Genomic DNA, 24,935 nt, shown 5'->3' with positions numbered 1-24,935 from the left:
CCTTGCTCCAATTGAAGGTCTTGGTGGGACAATAGAATTTCACTCTCCGGGTGATACCCATGGGCAAGACATTTTCAAGGAGCATGGCCAGGTCAATGTCCGGCTTGGGGGCAAAGCATCACCACACCAGGCTTTCCGCAGAGGTAAAAGACGACTTGGGCACAAGGAAGGAGTTTTTGGGGGAGTTCAAGGGCTTGGTACTTTGGCAGCAACCGCAGCAAGCAAATGCGTAGTTGGAGCTTTACACGGATGCAGCAGGCAGCGTAGGATTCGGAGAAGTGCTAGGCTCGAAGTGGTGCATGAGGCACTGGCAGGCAGAGTTGCTCATGATAGGATTGACCCACAACATAACATTTCTAGAGTTGTTTCCTATCATTGTAGCAATACATCTCTGGGGCACCCTCCTCAAAAATAAGCGCATCGTGTTCTGGTCTGACAGTATGTCCTCAGTTTTGGCGGTTAACAATCAAAGGGCAAAATGCTTAAGGATCTTGTTCGGGAATGCCTCAAGTGCAATGTAATATTTTGTCACCAAGCGTGTGCCAGGGGTAGACAATGCAGTAACTGACGACCTGTCTTGGTCTAAGTTAACAGAATTCAGAGCTCGATGGCCGCAAGTGGACAACCAGATGGCGAACTTTCGGGAGCTATGGAAGCTTGGTGCTCCATTGCCCCTTATCTGATAGTGGCTTCCCTTGCTCCCAAGACTAAAAGTATGTATGAGAGTGCATGGAGAGTGAACTTGGAAGTCATGAAGAGAGCAGGAACGACAGAGAAATTCACACCAGAAGGGGTGCTGTTCTTCATAGTACAACAGAAGGAGAATGGGAAAACACTAGTCTTTGTTAGGAGACAGATGTCAGCAGTTGCTACTTTGCAGGATTAGAGGGGTTGTCAGACCCTATCAAGAACCTGAGGGTACAACGGGCTTTGAAGGGCTGGGAACATTTGGCCCCAGGGGTAAAATATGGTAGGAGACATATAGACGCCAGTAGGCTAGCAAGGATTTGGGGGCTATTACTTCAAGTTTGCATATCCACTTATAAGACGCAGCTGCTGAGGCTAGCATATTACCTGGCATTCGTTGGGGGGTTCTAAATTTCCAAACTCATACCGGACTCAAAGGCAGATAGAGGGAGGAATTAGCCTAGAGGATACGATAGTATCAGAAGACATGCTGCAAGTCAGAATAAGGAGGTCCAAGACAGACCCATTAGGAATAGGAGCATGAGTGCAGCTAAGAGCAGTTCATGGGTCCGCTTACTGTCCCATTACTTTGATGCAGACCTTCAGTCAATTGTGTCCGGCGGGGGAGATGTTAGGCTGTTGTTACATGCAGATGGTACTCCCCTGACAAGATCTCAGTTCACACGCGTATGCAAGTGCTCCCTGACCCTGCTGGGTCAGAGACTGCCCATTTCGTGTCTCATTCATTTCGCATTGGGGCGGCCACAACAGCTGCCACTCTAGGCCTTACAGCTTAAGCCATCAAAAGAGTAGGCAGATGGAAGTCATCGTATTTTGAGCAGTATGTGAGGCCACAGTTAGCTTAGACAGCTCTGGGTCACAGTGGCAGGAAGGGTCCCTGGCATAATAACGTTTTTTTTCTCTCTCTCTAAAAATTTTACTTCCATGCAGTGCTGGTGTGGCCATTCTTTTATACACAGAGCAGGGCAGTTTTTTGGCAAGTCCAGGGTGGAGAGATCGCAGAGGGCAAGGGGAATCGACCACCACTGTATAGTGATTGGAGAACAGTGGTTTAAGGATCTCACTTATCAGTGACAGAGGGCTTTGGTCAAGGGCATGCCTATCCCAGATGTGCTGGTGATTCATTCGGGGGCCAACAACATGATCCCAGAGGGCCGGAGGGGGATCAAAGAAGCACTCTTCTCTATGCTCTCATCGGATGCTTGATTCCGTTCTGGGAAGGACATGGCTTTTGTAGTTCGGACTGGACTGTTCCCATGGGGCAACAGGGTCAGAGCTGATTTGCATATCGCCATTGTCTAACCCAGGGTGGTGTGGAGTGCAAAAAAACGATGGATTTGGGCCCAGATCTTTTGACTGGGGTGAATGTGTGACATTGATCCACATTCGGTCCATCACTTGTTGTTTTTGCAATTGCCGCCCTAAGTGCGCTGGGGATGCCCAGACGTGGGTCCCAGGCACTCCACACCACTTGGAGTCAAGCTAGCCGGGCTGATGAGCGGTGTTACCTCGAAACCGGTCCGGTCCTCGGATGCTTGATTCCGTTCTGGGAAGGACATGGCTTTTGTAGTTCGGACTGGACTGTTCCCATGGGGCAACAGGGTCAGAGCTGATTTGCATATCGCCATTGTCTAACCCAGGGTGGTGTGGAGTGCAAAAAAACGATGGATTTGGGCCCAGATCTTTTGACTGGGGTGAATGTGTGACATTGATCCACATTCGGTCCATCACTTGTTGTTTTTGCAATTGCCGCCCTAAGTGCGCTGGGGATGCCCAGACGTGGGTCCCAGGCACTCCACACCACTTGGAGTCAAGCTAGCCGGGCTGATGAGAGGTGTTACCTCGAAACCGGTCCGGTCCTCGGATGCTTGATTCCGTTCTGGGAAGGGCATGGCTTTTGTAGTTCGGACTTGGCTGTTCCCATGGGGCAACAGGGTCAGAGCTGATTTGCATATCGCCATTGTCTAACCCAGGGTGGTGTGGAGTGCAAAAAAACGATGGATTTGGGCCCAGATCTTTTGAATGGGGTGAACGTGTGACATTGATCCACATTCGGTCCATCACTTGCTGTTTTTGCACTGATCGGTGAGGAGAGCACTACCGGACACAACTACATTCTGGTCAGAGGTTATTCCGCGCCAAGTTTGGGCTAATAATAAATCACCCTCAATAGTGATGAACAGCTCGGAGAAAAAATTAAATCAGGCAGTGGTGCAATAATTGACGGGCTCACCCATACGTTCCATCAAGCATAACTTGATACAGGTCTCAAACACGGAGTTGTACATGGTGGATGGAGTAAATCTGTCCAACAAAGGGCTGGAGCTGTTCATTCAGAACATCTTAGGGGCCATGGCATGGGAACTGGATGGTCAAGCATTTGTGGGGGGAGGGAGAGAGCACCAGTAAGCTCCTTATCCTGTGGCGGGGGCTCCTTTTTGGCAGGAACTTTCTGGTGTAGGAATAAAGTGGGCAGTGAATGTGGGGCTCCCGGCTGGTAGGAGAGGAGACTGACCTGCTTGTGGTCCTGGACCCTCCTGCTCTACCCGAGATGCCTGCATGTGTAGGAAGCGACTTTGGAGAGGGTATCTGGTGCGTAGGAACCCCCGTGGGGGGACAAGGTGTTAAGCAGTGCCCTGTGGCAGTAAAAAATGGTTGTGGCCTGCTGGGGCAACCCGCATCAAGTGTGTCTCTGAAGATCATCCTGAATTGTAAATACAATCTCAACCTGTGGCTGGAATGTATACTTTATAAGCCTAATTCTTTTATAACAATGTGTGTTTGTTTTGGTTTTATCATAAAAGTTTGGTCAAGCGTTGACGGTTCGTCAAGAATTAAAGATTGCGGTATATGAAGGTTTAATAAAGACTACGCAGTGAAGACCAACCCTTTGCCTCATGTGTTTTGTGGGGCAAAGGGGAAGACGGTGGAAACTGACGTTATATGGCTGGGGCGAATCACACGTAATATGCCCACTATGATAGGTGCCACCCGCACCTAGAGCCATGAGACCATTAGTGGCATCATCGTATGTGAGCCGATATAAAATTTCCAGTTAAGGAAGTGGGAGGGGGCGCTGCCGGAAGCATAGGGGGCATCCACGGCGCGTCATCAGGGTGTGCGGGGGCGAACCTCACAAAAACTGATAAAAGTAGGAGGATGAGAGGGAGAAGCCCTCTTCTGTATGCACAAGGGGGATGCCATCGGAGCGGACCAGCAGCGTGTTACCTACCCACCCATCCCTAAGGTTAGAGGTTTAGCTGGCGGGGACCCGGGCAAGAGAAATGGCAAGGACTCCTTTTTGACAGGGACTGTCCGGTAGAGGAACAGAGCAGGCAGTCAATGTGGGGCTTCAGGCTGGCGGGAGAGGGGAATGACCTGCTGGTGGTCCTCGACTCTCCATCCCTACCTGAGATGTCGGCGCGTGTAGTAAGTGGCTTTGGAGAGGGTATCTGGTGTGCAGGAACCCCCAAGGGGGGGCAAGGTGTTAAGCAGTGCCCTGTGGCAGTACAACTTAGTTGTGGCCTGCTGGTGCAACCCGCATCAAGTGTGTCTCTGAAGATCAGCCTGAATTGTAAATACAATCTCAACTTGTGGCTGAAATGTATATTTCATAAGCCTACTTCTTTAATAACAATGTGTGTTGGTTTTGGTTTTATCATAAAAGTTTGGTCAAGCGTTGACCGTTACTCAAGAATTAAAGATTGCGCCATCTGAGGGTTTAATAAAGACTACGCATTGAAGACCCTGCTCTGGGACCGTTTTTGTGCTCAGAAAGCATCGAAGGTTATTGCCTACCTAGGGCTCCCTGCAACCACTGTCAAAAGGGTAAGATGTCAATATTTCAAATTTTGGAGGTTTACATTCTGCTTGCTCAGGCTGAAGAAATCAAGAGGTGGAGGCAGTGAGCATGTGGAAAACTGCACGCACTACCCAGTGTTACATTACTAACCCAGCAGTGTTTGTGGTGTTGTGCTTCATTTCATTTAACCACAGAGAGAGTAAGGGTTATTTGTCGGGACACAACTCCCAGTCCCCTTGGGTAATATATCAAAAACAGAGAGGGAGTATCCCCAGGACACAGCGTCCTAGTGATTTGTAGAAGTGGAGAGAGATACAGTAAAGAAATAATAATTTCTATATTTAAGAAACCCCTCACTCACCAACCTAGTTGGTGACATGCTTTATCATCAGGGTCCACCCAAGGGACCGAGTGCCACTTGGGTGTGCTTCGATTCAGAAAAGTGGGTGGTGATGAACAGAGTGTCTGAATTAAGCAGACCACTCTTACCCAGTCCAAAGATCAGGGCTTGATCCATCACCGTTATTTATCTCACTGCACCATCCCAGTTCAGAACCTAGCTATATGCAAATCAGTCTGTCCCTGGCCCAGTGCATCATGGGAACAGGGCAGACTAAACTACCAAGCCAATTCTTCACCAGAAAGGAGACAAGCTACCGGGGACCGGTTTCTGGCATTTCAGCCGTCGTCGGCCCGGCTTGCTTGAATCCTGATGGTGCAGTGAGAAAGGGACTCATGTCTGAGTATACCCTGCCACACCTATAGTGGCCAAAAACGATTCAGAAAAGGGGGTGGTGATGAACAGAGTGTCTGAATTAAGCAGACCACTCTTACCCAGTCCACAGATCAGGGCTTGATCCATCACCGTTATTTATCTCACTGCACCATCCCAGTTCAGAACCTAGCTATATGCAAATCAGTCTGTCCCTGGCCCAGTGCATCATGGGAACAGGGCAGACTAAACTACCAAGCCAATTCTTCACCAGAAAGGAGACAAGCTACCGGGGACCGGTTTCTGGCATTTCAGCCGTCGTCGGCCCGGCTTGCTTGAATCCTGATGGTGCAGTGAGAAAGGGACTCATGTCTGAGTATACCCTGCCACACCTATAGTGGCCAAAAATGATTCAGAAAAGGGGGTGGTGATGAACAGAGTGTCTGAATTAAGCAGACCACTCTTACCCAGTCCAAAGATCAGGGCTTGATCCATCACCGTTATTTATCTCACTGCACCATCCCAATCACCACCCCCTTTTCTGAATCGTTTTCATAAGCGTGGAAGGGTATACTCAGATGTGAGTCCCTTGCTCATTGCACCATCAGGATTCAAGCAAGCCGGGCCGAATACGGCTGAAATGCCAGAAACCGGTCCCCGGAAGCTTGTTTCCTTCCCAGTATAAGAATTGGCTTGGTAGTTTGGTCTGCCCTGTTCCCATGATGCACTGGGCCAGGGTCAGACTAATTTGCATGTAGCCAGGTTCTGAGCTGGGATGGTGCAGTGAGCTAAAAAACGGTGATGGATCAAGCCCTGATCTTTGGACTGGGTAAGAGTGGGCTGCTTAATTCAGACACTCTGTTCATCACCACCCCCTTTTCTGAATTGTTTTTGTCCACCATAAGCGTGGAAGGGTATACTCAGATGTGAGTCCCTTGCTCATTGCACCATCAGGATTCAAGCAAGCCGTGCCGAAGACGGATGAAATGCCAGAAACCGGTCCCCGGAAGCTTGTTTCCTTCCCAATATAAGAATTGGCTTGGTAGTTTGGTCTGCCCTGTTCCCATGATGCACTGGGCCAGGGTCAGACTAATTTGCATGTAGCCAGGTTCTGAGCTGGGATGGTGCAGTGAGCTAAAAAACGGTGATGGATCAAGCCCTGATCTTTGGACTGGGTAAGAGTGGTCTGCTTAATTCAGACACTCTGTTCATCACCCCCCCTTTTCTGAATCGTTTTTGTCCACCATAAGCATGGAAGGGTATACTCAGATGTGAGTCCCTTGCTCATTGCACCATCAGGATTCAAGCAAGACGGCTGAAATGCCAGAAACCGGTCCCCGGAAGCTTGTTTCTTTCCCAGTATAAGAATTGGCTTGGTAGTTTGGTCTGCCCTGTTCCCATGATGCACTGGGCCAGGGTCAGACTAATTTGCACGTAGCCAGGTTCTGAGCTGGGATGGTGCAGTGAGCTAAAAAACGGTGATGGATCAAGCCCTGATCTTTGTACTGGGTAAGAGTGATCTGCTTAATTCAGACACTCTGTTCATCACCACCCCCTTTTCTGAATCATTTTTGTCCACCATAAGCGTGGAAGGGTATACTCAGATGTGAGTCCCTTGCTCATTGCACCATCAGGATTCAAGCAAGCCGGGCCGAAGACGGCTGAAATGCCAGAAACCGGTCCCCCGAAGCTTGTTTCCTTCCAAGTATAAGAATTGGCTTGGTAGTTTGGTCTGCCCTGTTCCCATGATGCACTGGGCCCGGGTCAGACTAATTTGCATGTAGCCAGGTTCTGAGCTGGGATGGTGCAGTGAGCTAAAAAACGGTGATGGATCAAGCCCTGATCTTTGGACTGGGTAAGAGTGGTCTGCTTAATTCAGACACTCTGTTCATCACCACCCCCTTTTCTGAATCGTTTTTGTCCACCATAAGCGTGGAAGGGTATACTCAGATGTGAGTCCCTTGCTCATTGCACCATCAGAATTCAAGCAAGCCGGGCCGAAGACGGCTGAAATGCCAGAAACCGGTCCCCGGAAGCTTGTTTCCTTCCCAGTATAAGAATTGGCTTGGTAGTTTGGTCTGCCCTGTTCCAATGATGCACTGGGCCAGGGTCAGACTAATTTGCATGTAGCCAGGTTCTGAGCTGGGATGGTGCAGTGAGCTAAAAACGGTGATGGATCCAGCCCTGATCTTTGGACTGGGTAAGAGTGGTCTGCTTAATTCAGACACTCTGTTCATCACCACCTCCTTTTCTGAATCACTTGGGTGTGCTTCGACGCCTGTAATTACATCTCATGTCATTGGTAGTGTGGTTGTTTGTGAGGAAGTGTTCAGTCAGTTTGGTAGTGACTTTTCTACACCTGATTGTACTGCAGTGTTCTCAGATCCTTTGTTTCACCTTCCTTCCTGTCATGCCCATGTAGCGTAGACCGCACGGGCAGGTTATCAAGTACACTACATCGCTGCTGTTGCAGTTAGTGTGAGCCCTTTGCGGCCAAACTTTGTCTTTTCCAGATTGAGTGTTTTTGTTGCAGTAGTCAAATGGCAAACACTACAATTGCCACATGGATAGTGGCCAGTTATTTGTGGGAGGCACCATGCGCTAAGTACTGTTGTTGTTCATGTTCCTCCTGTCTTGGGCAAGTGTTCACTAGTGTATCCCTAATACTCCTGGCTCTTTTGTATGAAAAGAGTGGTTTGTCCCAATTCAAGTGTCCAGTCTTTAGGATACTCCAATGTTTATTTATAGACCTAGTCACTTGGTTTGACAGTGTTTTATATGTAGTTACACATGTGAGTGGTGGTTCCTGCTTAGTTTTGATATGGTCCTCTAGGAGTGCCTCTCGTGGTTGGTTTCTTGCACGTTTTTGGCATTTTCTCAGTATGTTATCAGGGTATGCCCTATTTGAAGGTTTCTTGATTAGGTCAGTGGCCTGCAACTGATAGTCTTGTAACTTGCAACAATTCCTCCTAAGCCAAAGGTACTGACCATAAGGTAGATTTTCTTTCAGTGCACTGGGGTGGAAACTTTAAAATCTTAGCAGATTATTCTTTGCAGTGGGTTTATGGTGAGTCCTGGTTTCCAACCTCCCTTCTTCTTTTGTGATGACTATGTCTAGTAATTTCATAGTCTTTTTGTCCGTTGAGTGGGTAAACCTTAAGTTGCTGTCACAGGTGTTAATCCAGACTATGAACTCTCTCAGAGTGTTCTCCGGTCTTTGCCAGATGGCAAGGACGTTGTCAATGTATCTTTTCCAAAATACGATGTATTGTGCAAAAGGATTTCTATTGCCCAAAATTAACTTTTTTTCAAAATCGAAGACATAAAATCCCGATACACTTGGAGCGAAAGTGCTCCCCATGGAAGTACCCCCTGTCTGCAAGTACAGCTTGCCTTCAAACTCAAAATAGTTCCTCTTGAGTGCTAGGGTGGCACATTCCAAAATAAAGTGTTTGGGAGTATTGTGTGTCCATACAGTATCATCAAGCGCTCTACCGAGAACCTCAAGGGTTTTGTCCTGTGGGAGACTAGTGTAGAGGCTTTCGATGTTGAAGCTTACAAGAATAGTAGTCTCATCTACCTGAATGTCTTTCAGGAGGACCAGTAGGTTTTTGGTGTCACGCAAATAGGTGTTTTTTGCACCATAGTCTTGGAAAAGCAGTCACAATACCTCGATAGGGGTTTCAGGAGGGACCCAATGCCAGACACAATGGGCCTGCCTGGTGGAGGGGTTTTGTTTTTATGCATCTTTGGTAGTAAATAGAGGTATGGGATTTTTTGTTTACTGGTGGTGAGAAAATCTGCCTCGTGCCTGGTGATGTAATTGCATGATTTGGATGCTTCCCCCAGTGATTTGATTTCCTGTTGTAGTTCTTGTGTGGGATTAGTGCTCAGGGGACAATAATTTCTACTGTCAGTGAGAAGGTGGAGGCATTCGGTTTGGTATGTCGGTCTATCCAGAACTACTACACCACTGCCCTTGTCTGCAGGTTTGATTATGATCTCTCTGACTGACTGACTGAACCCTTCCTCACAAACAACCACACTACCAATGACATGAGATGGGAAGTGATAGAAGTAGTGAAACCTGGGCAAAAAACAACACAACCTTTATTTGAAAAGGAACAACGTTGGGTCTACAAGTTAGCTACCAACATCATTGTCCTTAACAATATTATACCTGGAACACTGTCAGACAGAGGTGATCACCATAGACACACAGTTCATTTTCCCTGAATCCAAAAGGTTACTTCATCCTGAGTTCCTCCGCACCAGTCTATCTCACATTAGCATTGTAGGGATCTCTCACTTGATACATGAAATTCCCTGGCCATCTCCCTATACATAAGATATAATGCAATCAATCTGACACATTGATGAATTTTATATAGGGGAGTTACCATGGTCATGATTTTACATATCATGCCCACGATGGAAATTAATGGGATCCCTCGTTTGTCTGTATGTGATTATAACAATATGCATCCAATAGAAAAGTAGTCGAATCGGAAAAGCTGCAGCACAAATATCATTGGATCAACCCACATTCACCTGTAATTTTGGTGTTGAGGCATTGGATTGACACACACTATGTCCGCATTCGAAATAATAAAGTTAGCAACTCACAACACTCGAGAGGCCATGAGTTTGCCCTCGATCCCTCGTACTCTACAAAATCACCTAACTTTTTAACCCTATCCCTTGAAAACATCGAGTGAGTGGACCAGAGTACATCAATGTCCATAGCCATGCCCCCTTTCGTCAGACGCACGCGTGGTCACATGACAGTACCTCGAGTTACGTAGGTGGAAGGTTTAATGAGAGAAACCGGCATTTCAGGCCACGAGAATGAACCGCTGACATCCTTGGGATTCCGTGAGGCCCAACTGCAGGTATTTCAGCAGGCTCTAGAGTTATATGACGTGAGTACACAACTAATGCGGGTAGGCACCGCCTTGTTCCCTTTAGTAGAAAGGCAGCGCCATCCCTTCTGGTTCAAAAGAAACACCATCCATACATATATAGGATGCACTTAATAACTCCTTTTGCATTTTAACCAACAGAATGCATCTATAACCAGCCCATCCGCGGTCTCCATGGGGCAAAACTTCAGTTAGTTTGCCGTGAGCTTTCTGTTTGTTTGTTTAAGATTAAAACTTGGTTCTCTTTCCCCCTCCCACTACCCTTGTCTGTCGTTCTAAGTGCACTATCACTTTTAGCTTAATTAAGCGGTACATGTGATGCATGACTAAGAGACTATTTTTAGTCACTACGCAAAACGCTCCTAAGATACAGGGAGGCACATGACACCCACTTGTCACTATGAATGCCAGTGGGTATGTATTGTTTGTGAGGAGTATATGCTATAACTCCTATTTATAAAACGCATCACTGCATGAGTGCATGAGCAGTAGGTCACTGAATTATGGCATGTAGAATGTGTAAAAGTTTGCGTTCTTCCACCATATAACCACAGAGAGTCTATACACGATGAATGTAGCGAATTACTCACAGTGAATAACGTATATAACTGTGCGCCATATATTCTGCTCTATTTCTTTCTGAAATTTTTTTTTACTTACACAGAAGGCTGTAAGGGTGCCGAACCGTAAGTATACGGTCTGGCAATTTGTTGAATCAGGGAAAGGTGCACCTTAGCGTGTGCAGACCTCCTGGTTCATACACTTGGTCCTGACGAAAACCCTGCACTGTCATTTTTAAAGGTTGAAACATGTTGACCATATTTTCACGAAAACATTGATACTTCCTGGTTAATTTAGCCAATACATGTATCTCTCTTGGCTTTAACTGTGTCTTGTGACTCCAAATAAAAATTTTTGTGAGTACAACAAAGACATTTTTAACTCACTCACTTACAACCCCTTCGCACTTCCAAAAACCCCAGTTCCGCTGTAGTTACAGGCGTCCAAGCACACCCAAGTGGCACTCGGTCACTGGGGTGGACCCCGATGATGAAGCACGTCACCAACTAGGTTGGTGAGTGAGGGGTTTCTTAAATAAAGAAATAATTCTTACTTTACTGTATCTCTCTCCACTTCCACAAATCACTAGGACGTTGTGTCCTGGGGATACTCCCTCTTTGTTTTTGAGCTGTGCTTCATTTCCCTTCAAGGGCAGGGTTCCAATGAAGGCACATTACACATGTGAATCTGAATGTTGAGATGGATGCCTGCTGTCGCAAGGAAGCCTCGATCCTAGGCCTCCATTAATCTTCTGCTACTTCTTGGAAGGTGTCACAATCTGATTCCTTCCTCATTAATATTCTTTGCACAGGTGGTTTTTGAACTCTTACAAAAATACCCTTTGTTGTGCAAGGGATTTGAGCTTTCCTTCTACTGGAAAGAGAGAGGCTGGTCACAGCACAGTACAGAAACGGCACTATGACCTGTCCCTTTTGTGCAAAGGACCAAGATCTTTACCATCTTTCACTTTGAGGAAACAAACCGTCTGGGAAGTTAATGAAAAGCACAGCTCAGTGTGTCTGGATCACAAGAGGGGCCCTGTTATATAGTTAAAACCTAATATGACACAAAGCGGAATTTACTGGGCCAGTGTGTCTATTCTAGGTCGCTAGCATGTATGTTCCACACATGAGGGACTGGCGCTAAAGGGCGTGGTGGAGGAAATTCGAGCAGCTTAGCACAATGAGCTACCAGATGGTTCGGCCTAGACTGTTTTATTTTTTGAGTGAGGGACTGAAACTAGGAAAAGATCCCTGCTCATGTCAGGGTGGAGAAAGCCCTCGCCAGGGCTCGAGCCAGGGCAGTGGCTTTACAGTGGTGGGGAGGCTAGGTTAAGCAGCAATCAATATGTTTACATTAGGGCTTTCTCTGCTGGGGCCCAGGGCAGGGATAGTAGAATTCCTTTGAAGCAAAGGGCAGAGATGGAGCAGACCAATGTTGGGTGATGGCCGGTTTTGTGAGGGCCTCAACGCCTCCTGCATCAGTTACTGTTGGTTAAACGTTTCGAAGCTAAGGGGCAGGCTGCAGAAATAAGGGACCGGCATTCTGACCAGTGGCGGGTGCTCGAGGCAGTGCTGTGAGCGGTGTGGGGGGGAGGGGAAGGGGCGGAGGCGTGGCGTGTGAAGGGAAGGAAGGGGGTAGAAAACTTCCGCATACTGATGTGTTTTATCTAGGACTCGATCAATATTGTGACCTCATGCCCCTATACGGCTATAATCAATACATATCCCTATAATGGCATAACAATCAGAGCCATATTTCAGTAACTCGTCTCTGCAGTTCATGACAGTCCATGACACAGCAGAAGCCACTTCCTTAGATTCCTAGATAGCACACCGAGTTCTTTCGACATCTCAAACCCCCAGCAACCTGGGAAAGCCCCGCTTGCTTTGTTTTGATTAGTAATAGAACTCCTGCGAGCACTGTAAGAACGACCAGTTCTTAGTGACATCTTTATTGAAATCTTATGTCCAAAAACTTACGTCAAACTCGGCACCTTTCAGGTATAAATATACCAACGTTGCCTTAAGCAAGCACACAGTGGTGGTGAATACTGGAGCAGAACAGCTGTCCCTTGCAGAGAGCCCAGCAGATGCGAGAAGTCCACAGACGCTGCCCCTCCTCCTTGACGCGGTGAGAAAGACGCTGTTTTTTTCTCCTGCCGAGAAAATCCAGCTCCGGCGTTTCCAGCCTACCCTTGCGGGTGACTGGGATATCGGGTCATGAGAGGAGATACCAGACCTCCTGCATTCTATTCCAGAGGTACGGTGCTGACTAAACCCTTAGAGAGAATTCTTGAAACAAACTCTTGGCAAAACCAACTTAACTTAAAATGCTACTTACTTGGAGAAGTGTGGCTCACTGGTTAGAGCAGGCAGACCCTGAAGCAGAGGTCAGACCCGGGACCAGGGTTCAATTCCCGACGCGGCAGGGTCTTGAGCTCAAAATGTCCACGGACTCGATAATTCTCGCTTCGGTGCCTGACCTAATCATGGGTTCACACTCTGCAACTCTGGGCATTAAGCTTGCTTAATCTCCACAACGGCCCCCCGTGGCGGGATGCCTGGCTTTCACCTTGGGGATGCCCGTTAGTGGCTATCACACTGGGAAAAGCCAGGACGGGTTCCCAAGGCGAGCGCCGAGATGCCTCCGGGTAGTCGAGCGCTATATAAGAACATACAAAAAAAAAAAAAAAAAAAAACTTACTTACTCCCTCCCATGTATTAGGCTTAGGTCAGGTACACCTGGGTAGGCGTAGTTAGAAGTACCAGTTAAGGTCGTTAGCCAATGTATATATGAATGTATATATTTTATTCATTCTAACTATCTTATGGCTAAGAAACCATATCAATGCTTTTACAGTATTATTTCATAATACTCCTTTTACTGTACGCACTTTTCATGATAACAAGTCTTGCAATTGTGGCAATTCATTTCTCTTGCATGAGAAGGAAGAATGCTCAATAAATAATATCTTTTATTGAAAACGCCCGTCTCTCTATTCTCTGCACTCTGATGAAAGTAAATCTGCACAACTGACTGAGTGAAATAGCTGTCTATTGTTTCACACGACTCTAGAGATTGACTCTTATTCTGAGGAGCAAAGTTGTCATGTGTATGCGGTTGTCGGAAGGTGAATCCCTTTTTGTCTGAGCCAGGGAAGCTGATCACTTCCTATTCAGTCAAGAAAGTTTCCAGTGACCTCTGAGCTAGCTGGCGCAAACCTAAATTAAGTCTAACATAGTCAGTAGAGACCTAGAAGACCGCAGTCCTACGTCTACACTGCTGTTTATGTTATTCCAATGCGCAGAGCCTATAGGGAAAATAGGAACTACACTACAATACAGCCGACCGGAGATGAGTAGATAAATAAATAAATAAAACGAATTACATTGCGCGCGCTGCAACACCAAATCGGCGATGCAGTGCGCAATGTGATTTGTTTTATTCATGTATTTATCTACTCAACTCCGGTCGGCCATATGCCGGAGTACACTACCCCCAACCCTGTCCCGCCTCACCGCCCACAGCACAAGTGAAAGTGAAAGTGGGGAATTGAGAAATCAAACACAGGCTGCTTCTGTGAGAACAGTAATAGTAGAGCCACCCCCCTAAAGAAATTTGTGTAGGGATTTCAAAAATAGAATTTGGTGAAATATTACATGGAAATGTGGATCTGAACAGACTATTGAAGTACAATGCTGATTAAATGAGGTATCTAACAAAAGAATAAGCTAGATGTGCTAATGAAGCACATATACACAGGATTTTCCAAAATTGCGGGAAGAATCATCAATGTGGCATGAATAAATACATAAATTGATGTTAAGGACTGATTTAAATACATTGTATGATATTTTATGTTCAGGACACCTATGGTTATAGTGTAAGGTTCTTACTCGATGGCCAACATAAAAATCAGCTGGATATGGTCCTAAAAATGCCCAGCAATGGCGATAGCAGACAGATACAAAGCAATGATTGAGTATTAAAACTGGAATACTTTGCATGGTTTTCCCCATAACATGTTGGCTTCAGACTTCTCAAGTACTGAACAGAGATTTAGAAAGTTTAAAACTGGCAAGTATTCAGTTCTGGTTTAATATATTGATGATCTGCTAATTGCATCTAAGATGAAAGAAGACTGTAAACTAGATAAAATTGCTTTGTTGAATCATATAAGAAATTGGGTTACTGGTTGAGGGGGTAAAACTAAGTCTGGGCAGTGAACTCTGCTCCGTTTGCGGAGTTTGTGGAGTTTTCCCCACTCTGCGTTTCGCGCAGCTCTCAGAGTTTCCAAAAACTCAGCTTTGAGCAGCAGAGTTGTTTTTTTCCTCGCTCACGTTCGTCAACATCAAGTTGGCGCGCACGAGTGAGGAAAATCCACCGCCCAGCGTGATTTTCCCTTGTTCGCAATTGTCAACATCAAGTTGCTGAGCACGAGTGTCAAAAATCCACCTCCTAGTGAGATTTCTCAACGTTGAGAAACCGTCCGTTCTCGTTGAGAAAGCTGCCGCTCAAGTTAAAATGTACTCGATCGGCAGAAAGGAAGCAGCGCTCACTTGCACTGTGCATGGTGCCGTTCGCGATGATAGCACTGTGTTGAGACAGAATATTGAATTGGAAATGTCGACTTACACAATATCAAGTTAGAAATATAATGATTCAGAAATATCGACGGCAAGAATATCTTGGGCAAGAATATCGAATTTAAGGTAAGAAATGTTGTTTACAAAAATATGGAAGTCATTAATATTGTTTGCAAAAATATAGTTGTTCAAAATATCAATTTTTTAATTAGTGTTGTGTATTTTAGTTTATATTTAAATGTTTGTGATGTAAGTTTTTTGTATAAGTATTGTTTATGATTTTTAATATAAGTGTTAAAATGTTAGTAATTATCAATGTTATTTTAATTAAAATTTGCGATTTTTAGTTCCGCAGCTGGTTGTGGGTTTATAGTGGAATAGGGTGGGAGGTAATTTAATCACAATAAATTAATGATTATTTGTTATTTAATTTAGATTTTATAGTGTTATTTGTGGGAAGTAATTTATTTGTAATTAATTATTAATTGGTTGTTAATTTATATCTATTAATTAATTGATAATTAATTATGGTAATTGTGTAATTCATTTTAGGTGCGGATTGTGGGGTTTATAGGGGTAAAGGGTGGGAAGTGATTTGTGTTTAACTAATTAATAATTAGTTCTTCATAAATATTGATTAATTAATGGAAAATTAAATATGGAATTTGTGTAATCAATTTTAGGTGTGTGTTATGGGGTTTATAGGAATAAAAGGTGGGAAGTAATTTATGTTAAATTAATTAATATTTGGTTGATCATGAATGTTAATTAATTAATTGATATTTAATTAGGGTAGTTGTTTATATTGTTTTGTGTGGGTTTTACTCTTTTAGGGGTAAAGGGTGGGGAGTAAATTAATTTTACTTACTTTATAATTTTTTTTTAGATATTATTAGTTTTTTATTGAAAATACATTTTAATTGTGTAATTAATTTGTTTAGTTTAATTGTGCTGGGGATTTGCGGGGATTATAGGGGTAACGTGTGGGAAGCTTATTAATTTTTATGCGTTTTGATTTGTTTTCATGTAATTTAACTCTTTCCTCTGCTTTTGTTGACATTTTCTTCACTTCTTCCTGGTCTGTTTCTTTTTTCAGTTCCTCCTCCCTCACTCTGATTTGTGCAGTGAGGTCAGCATATTCTTCTCAGGCATGTTTTATCAGTATCGTTAGCATGGTTTTGGAGCAAGCGTTGGTGCTATCAGTCCAGTTCTTTATTAATTCCGGTTTGGGTTTGGTTAGGGTGGGGATGAAGCAAATCCTTAGACCTCTAGGGATTCTGTCAACCTCTATATAATTCTGTAATGAGGTGGCCTCCAACCATCTGCTCCCATCTTTCTTTTTGAATCTCTCAAGTCAAGTGTATTGATTTTTTTGTCTCAGGTTCAAACTTGTTTCATTTGTCTTCGTATTGTTACTGCTGGGATGACTCAGTGTTACATTCTTTGGTTTAAAAATGTGTAGGGCTGATGCTTCCAGTTCTCTCAGCATTTCACTTGCCATTTTGTTATAGAGTATACAATGACTGTTAAACTTTGTGTTCACGAACCCTGGTGAATTTTGCTGGGAAAAGTTCTACTTGTTCAGAAAAAGTACGTATGGGGGCATGGGTATTTTGTGGACGAGCTGCGGTGCTGTTGACTTGTAAAGTTTGTATCTGGATTCTGACACTCAATACATTGTGCAGGAGGTATACTTTATAACAAGGGCGTCCTCGTGCAATGCAATTACTATTTGTAGCAGGGCTGTTGACAAAAAGTTTAGATCTGGATTCTGGAACTCCATGCAAAGTGTAGAAGGGATACTTTGTAACAAGTGTTTCCTCGCGCAGTACAGTTGCTGTTTTTGGCAAGGGTCCTGTGTAAAGTTACTGGTTCCCCGAAAGAGGGGATCTGTCAAGAGCCAACTCTCCATCCCAGACTCGTTGGTTGGTCCATATACATATTTAACAAAAAGCAGTTAAATATTTAAAAATAATATTTTTATTAACATAAAAAAATACTCTTGCTTACAGTATACATTTGCAACAGAAAACAACAGATCTTAAAACAGAACACCATATGACAACAATATGATTTTTTTTAACCTTTTAAAAAAAAGCAGTTATGTAACTGATATCTTTTCCATTTCTACACAACATGCAACTCTGTCCCCAACCAAAATGGCAGAAGTCACCGAGGAAGGTCAAATACAAGTCAAAAAACACTTACAAAATAATCATACTTTTAGCCAGACAATTGTTCAACAAAAAACACAGATTACAGCAATTATTTGTGCCCAAAATTACAGTTAAACATTACTAAACGTATAAGAACAGGGGTTCTCCATTTTGTGTGCAGTGATACACTGCCTTTTGAAGTGATCACACTTGGGAAAAGCAGAACTACTACAGAGACACTATTTGAAACAATGCCTTTTAGCTGTCTTAGTGAGTATACATCAAAACGTTAATTCGTGTTAAAGGAGGAAAACATATTACAGCTCAAAAATTTTAATAACATTTTCTGCATTCATTTTCTACAGAGTCTACCAACGGTAGGTACATTTTGGTTTGTCAACGTGTAGAAATGTTTAAAAACTGTAAGTGAAAATACATTTAGAAATTACATTTCAAATAGCAAAAGAAAACCCTGAAGTATATTAAAAAAATAATGTTCTATTAGATTTTTTCTCACAAACAAGGTGTATTCAAAGAAGGAACTGTTGGAAGGTGGATTATTAGTAGGGGTTCGTTTGCACCTACCACTTGCAATAAGGCCACCAACACAAAATAAGGTCCAGTCAAGGTCTCCTGAAATGATTCCCTTGTTCAACCCTTGGTAGCAGGTTGCAAGCAGACAGACTTAACTTAGGAGAAAGGTGTGTAGAGCATTTATAAAAAACTAATACATTACACAAGTAAGACATAACATGCAGTATGAATCCACAATCTATTTATACAATAACACCAAGACAAATAAAATCTAATATAGGGAATAGGAGATAAGAATTTTTAAATAGGAAACACTTTCTAGTGAATTAATGGTTTATTTATGTTCAATCAAATAAAATCGTTTCATATATGTCCACTTTAAATGTGTTAAAATATTAAAATAAAATATTATTGTAAGAATTTAAATATATTATACAGTTCATGGGCCCTTGTCGCTCTAGGATAGGATTCTCTTTCGTTTTCTCCGTTTTCAGCTTGTGGGCTGTGCGTTTGACAATGCGGTTTGGAGGCGTCAATATATTTCCCTAGTATGGCAAGAGTCGGTGGAGTGGTGATGGAGAAAAATAGGTTCGAGATTTCTCGGCAGCGTGTGAGATCTTTGTCACAGCAGAGGGAAGTTGACAGGCGATGTTGGTTATTGGCCAAGTAGGGACAGTAACACTGCAGATAGAGCCAGGACTCCTGATGGTAATGAAATAGTCTGCAAGAGGTTTGCTCGTCCCTTCTAGCCCAGGTTGGTTCACAATGGGCAGTGCGAGGAGCCTCATGAATATAATTTTCCTTCGTACCTGAGTTGACAATGGTTGCTTAAAGTAGGGCTGAGCTATTCCCTCTATGTATGAGGCTCTCAAAACTGTGAAGATATATCTGCAATGGAGTCTTTCTATGTCCTGTTTAAATGAGACTTTCATAACCAGATTATTCACTGCTTTTTCCCATACTGAGAAGGGTATGTCCTGGTTAGACAGGTTGGAACTCTCAATCTTCAAGTGGCTGATAGCCAATGCCATCTGATTATGCCAGAGGGGGCTTCCTCCTCAAAGTTTATTTTGTGTTGTGCTTTAAGAGTGGGCTTTTTTATTAAGTCCCCTAAATAGGTGTGGTCCAGGCTGAGCCGGCCCAGCTCCACTCAACCTTTCTCTCCTGGCATGCCGAGGACAATTTTAAATCTTTTTGCAAGCCAATATTTGAGAGATCATGAGGTATGAATACAGCGATTCAGGGAAGGCTAAATGTTGATAGTTTAAAGAAGGTATTTGTTTTACTCCCAGGACATTTAATATTGGTTTGGCTGTGGGGGTGTGTAGTCGGTGGTTTAGCCATTTTAAACTAAAGGTGTCCCCAGCTCCCTTGCTTCTAATATGCTTTAAGTGGGCCCTTGGTCAGGACATTTTGGGCACTTTTTAGTGCTTAAAAACCAATAACACCAAATTGGAACATCTGGTTGTACTTGACGATGAATAATTTAAAGTTAGAGGCTGACCGTGATGGAGCCCTGGTCGGATACACAAGCCACCCTCTCCAATAGGCCAAACTCACAGTTGCTTTTTTGGCATGGCGCAGCGGGTACCCCTGGAAGTTTTGAGCTCTGGAGCTTTCAGCGGGAGGAACCCGAAATCCAGGCTGGGTCGTAATTTGATGTAGTCGGCTTGATTTTGAGTCGGTCAGCTCATGAAGCTTTTTTCAAAAATTGCTCCAGACGTCTCCAAACATCTGGAACTTAAGCGAGATCCTGGAAGGCACCTCGTGCCCCCACCGTCAGCCTGGCAGAATGGTATGGATTATTGTATGGGTCTGAAGCAGCCTGTCTATGTCGCACGGGGGTGCCTCCTCAAGCACTATAAAATTTGGAAGAGGTGGGCGGACTACTGGGGCCTGGAATTGGACCCACCCGCAGAGGAGGAGGCCCTGCAGTACGATTGATGGCCCTACAGCCTTTGTTCTGGCTTATAATATGCAGCGTTTGGCATGACACGGACGGAGTAGGCAGCAGCACGCTTGGGAGAGGGGGAGTTGAGGGGGGGTGGACAGGGGCAGAGGGGTTTACTATTGGACATTTCTTTGTTTACATTTTCCTTCTGACGTATCGCCTAAGAAAATGTTTGCATGATGTGCTGTTGATCATTTGCCCTAGTGATTGTCTCTGGTGTTCAGAGCATTACGTGCTATATTTTTGTCATGCTACCAACAAAATCTGTTTAAAAAAAACAAAAAAACATCTGGAACTTATTCCTGAATTTTGTCTTGGGGGTTCAAAGTGTCAAAAACACAAATCCAAGACTCCAGAGTCTCGGAGTTGCTCCTGGTATGTTGGTTCTACAGTTTCCACAATGCACCTGGCCAAATCCGATAAAGTCCAGCTGAAAGTGGGCAGCTGGGTTCTTCTGGCTGGAGATGAAGCAGGTAGAGCTCTTTTAACCTGTTGCTCTCAGGGAGTCCACTACTTTTTTAGCAAGACAAAGTCCTTAGGGCTGTAGTTTCTTAGTGTGCAGCAGGTGCAGTCTTTCAGAGTGCAGTCCTCTTGGTGCAAACCAGGGTTCCAGTAGTGCAGTCATTCTTCTTCTCGTAGTTTCAGGCAGGGGATCTGAGTTGCTATGCAGCTCTCCCATATTTATCCAATGTTCCAGGCCAAAAGGAAAAGGGGCACCCTGACCAATGGGGTACCGGGTGCCGCCCAAAAGCATGACAGCTTCCCTTGAACTGTAGCATAATATTGTCCCACAAAGCACATCACTTTAAAATTCAAGGTGGAGCTTTCTCCTTGGGGTTAAGATCTACCTAAGTCACCTTACTGGTGTGGCTCATTTCCCTGAGTACTCCTCTTCCCGGCCTTCTGCAACTACCATTCCTGAGGCTTCTATCTGGCTTGAGGTTACAGGAAGACGGGATAGGCCTGGCTTGTATCCTTGCTGTCCTACTGTCTTTGAGGACCAGTTTGTTTAACCAACCCCATTCCTGGCCTCTTCTCTGCAGCTGTAGATCTCCCCCACCAGATATCCATTGTCACTGTGCAGGCCACTTATCACCTCATCAGAGCAATTTGTCTAATCCTGTGAAGGCTGGCCAATCAGAAGCGGATGCCACCAGAAATTACAAGTCATTTGATGAAGAATCAATTAAAGTAAAAAACAAAAATGTTTTCTTTCCTGGGAATTTTTTTAATGTAATTCCATCCCCAACTTTCTATTAACCACAATCCAGGTAGGAAACCAACATTTTGAAAGAAACAAGATGTCAGTTAAAAAAATCTACTTTAAAAAATGTACATTCCTTTTCAAAATTTTAAAAGCCAACATCCAAATAGGATCCTTTTCTTCTGTTCTTCTTTTGCCCGGAATTATTTCTTACTTCTTGGAGTTGACAAATTTTGGAGAAAACATATGATGCAAAAATGTTGTAAAAAAGTTCTCTTTTTATGAAATAGGCATTAAATGAGAAACATCTATATTATAAAAATAAAACAACCATCTACCATACAAAAACAACTTGTATGGGGATCTAAAACTGGCTAAAAAAATTACAATACAAACTTTTCTTAACATTAAAATCACAAAAAATAACTTCTATCTCTCCTTACAATCAAGGTACTAGTCTATATGTTAAAAAAACAATATTAAATTATTCTTACCTGAGTGCATCTGCTCCATCTGTCTGAACTTAACCACAACTCTCCACTGACTTCAGAAACAGATGCAAAACCACCGCTGTCAACCTGAAAACAGAGAAATAAAAAATGGACGATATCTTACATTGAAATGAATCAAATGTGGGGGAAATGTTTATTAAAAGTAATAAAAACGTTTAATAAATGTAAAAAAAGGCCACTTTTTTTTTAAATACATATTTTTTTGTCCTCATTTACCTTAACCCTCTTATAGAAAACACCGACCACCTTGCGTATCTTTTCTGAACAAGTTCAGGGGTCTTTGTATAACTCGGACCAAGACACGATTGGTTGAATGGCGGAAGGAGCATCTGTAATTGGAGGGTAGACTAGTTTACCTGCCGTACCGTCTTGATTGCCAGGAAGGCCCGTTACACTGATCCATTGAGCAGAAAAGGCATAATCATAGAACCCGGGAAAAAAAAAAAAAAAAAAAAACCTGGGCATCCTATTTCGACTGTACCAACAGATCCCAAAATGCAAGCTTTTTCTTACTGCAGGATCTAGCCAAGTCCACCCTAGATATTTCATATAGCGAAGTCAGCCATCCTGAATGTGTTGGAGCGGCAGAGTCTACCCAGAACTTACAAATTTGTCTTCTGGCCATGAGGATTGCATAAAAGAGGAGAGATCTGGCATGAGATATTGTCATCGAGGCCAAAATAATAAGAGGAAGTCTAATAGTCAATGAAACCTTCAAAATGGAGTCCAAAGACTTCTTGACTTCATCCCAAAAAGACCGGATGAAGACGCAGTCTTTAAATATGTGCACATCAGATGCTTCTCGAAGGGCACATTTATTGCATACTTTCCCCGGCTGGAATTTCGATAACTTTAAGGGAGAAAGATACGCCCGATGTGCTGTAAAGAGGTGGTTTTGCTTCAGCCAGGCAGGTTTCACTATTTTGTGCAACAGAGTAAATGAGTCCATCCAAACCTGCTCAAACTGGATATCTAACTGGGCTCCCCATAGCTCGTCAGCAAGTTTGAAATCACCATCTACCTCTTCCTCGATTGCCCAATACCAAAGTGAGACATCCTTGGTACCCCCAGGCCTCGCCACTAACAGTTCCTCCAGGTTACTGACTTTCCCCAGAGGGATGCCCTGTCTAGACTAAGCCTGGGCCCAACTATTCATCTGGATGTACTTGAACCAAGATAACCCAGGGCCTACTTTACCCCGTAGATCTTCCCAGGACAGCAAAGAGCCCCGTACCAGCAGGTCTCCCCACCTTGATATACCCGAGTCCCTCAAGGGGATAATCAAATTATCCTGGAAGCAGGATGGTGCACCTTGAGATTCCCACAGTGGTGCAAAATTTGAAAAGTAACTGAGTCCGACTTTCCTTCTTATTGTTGCCCAACTTCTGGCTAACGATTGGAAGATTTTTTATTTGATTTTTTTAAAGAATGTTTGGTCCCCAAATTTGAACATAAAACCTTCCGCTGGCAGGTCAGCTCCCTTTAACATGGCCCGAAACATTTCTCCTCCCGGTGTAGTGGTGGGGGATTTTAGCAGCATTCTCGAGTGCGAGAGCTGAAAAGCCCATGCATAATATTGCAGGTCTGGTAATGTCAACTCCCCCTTTTTCCCTCCTCTGCCTGATCTTTTTTCCAAGCTAATCGGGTGGCTTTATATTTCCATATGAAGGAGTCTAATTACCGTTGGCATTTCTCTAATTGCTTAGTATCAAAGGCCAAAGGGATGGAGTTAAAAAGGAATGTGATTTTGGGCAGGATGGACATCTTTACTAGATTGATCCTCCCCAAGATGGATAAGGAAGGTGAGCCCAGGACTTCAACTGATTTTGGCAATCTTTAAACACCCGATCTAGATTATGTTCAGGGATTCTCCCTACCTCCTGTGTAATTATGATCCCCAAGTAACGCAAGGTGGAACCAACATTGAGTTGTTGATTACTTATGTTCCAGTCCATGATGACCTTGCCAAACTCTTCCGCCCTCTTGATAACCGTTGGAAAAGCTAGATCAAGGTCAGCTGTCAATATGAGGATGTCATCTGCATATAGGGCCACCCGACTTTCCCATCCTCCAAATTTAAAAGAAGGGATGTTAAGATCTTTTCTTAGAACCTGAGCAAAGGGTTCAATGAAAAGGTTGAAAAGGGGGGGGGGGGGAAAGCGGGCAGCCCTGTCTTGTACCCCTTGTGATCTTAAATATCTCAGTCAGTGAGCTATTAACTAGCAATCTAGCTGTCGGGCCTTATATAGGAGTTCTATCGCTCGACAAAATCTGTCTCCTAGATTACATTTTTTCATTACAGCAGACAGATATGCCCAGTTTACCCTATCAAAGGCTTTGGTAGCATCGAGGGTTAGGACGGCCAAGGGAAGAGAGAAGGTGGATGCAATGACAATAGCCCCTACCAGATCATATGTGAGGTCCACTAATTGGCGCCCTTTAACGAAACCCTTTTGATCTGGGTGGATGATGGTATCAGCTACACCCCCCAACCTGTTTGACATAATGGCAGCAAAGATTTTATAATCTGTGTTGAGGAGTGTGGAGTGAGATTGGGTGATAAGACCCACAGTCAGTCAGATCTTCCCCTTGTTTAAGGATCAACACTAGCGTCGCCTCACTCCATGAATTTGGGGACACTGTTGTTGAAACATTCAAACACAAATACTTATATACTTGTATTTTATAAAATAGATTTGAGTTTTTTAACATATTTTTTAGGTTTTTGTGGTTTAAAACACTTTTATTTTTTAGCTACTTTATAAATGTTATAAATATTTTTATGTTCCTAAATGTTTAACATTTTCAAAGATGGCTCAAAATATTAAAATTTACATTTGAAAATAAAATGTAATTTTATCAAAAATAAACTTCAGGAAAATATTAGTAAGTATGAATATTAATGCATGAGTATTAATATACTTCCCCAACCGGTACCCCAAATCCCTTACATTCCACTCCTAAATATTATTTTGTTATTTCCAAATTATTTTGCAATTATTATTTTACATATATTTAAACTATTATTAAATAGATTACAAACCTAATACTCAGGTATCACAGTTGATACCTAAATATTAATACACTTCACCACCCATTAACCCTATATCCCTTACATCCTGCTCCCAAAACATTATATTGTTATTTTCAAATGAAGCTTCAATGATTGTTTTAAAATACTTAAACTATAAATAAATAGATTACAACATTAATGAAATGAAAATAAATGTTATAAAGCAATCAAATGCCCAAGGGTGTCTTGGCGCTGGTAGAACAGCAGACAA

Source organism: Lissotriton vulgaris, chromosome 6 (genome assembly GCF_964263255.1).
Source record: "Lissotriton vulgaris chromosome 6, aLisVul1.2, whole genome shotgun sequence".
Lineage (NCBI taxonomy): Eukaryota > Metazoa > Chordata > Amphibia > Caudata > Salamandridae > Lissotriton > Lissotriton vulgaris.
Note: the sequence above shows the minus strand (reverse complement) of the source record.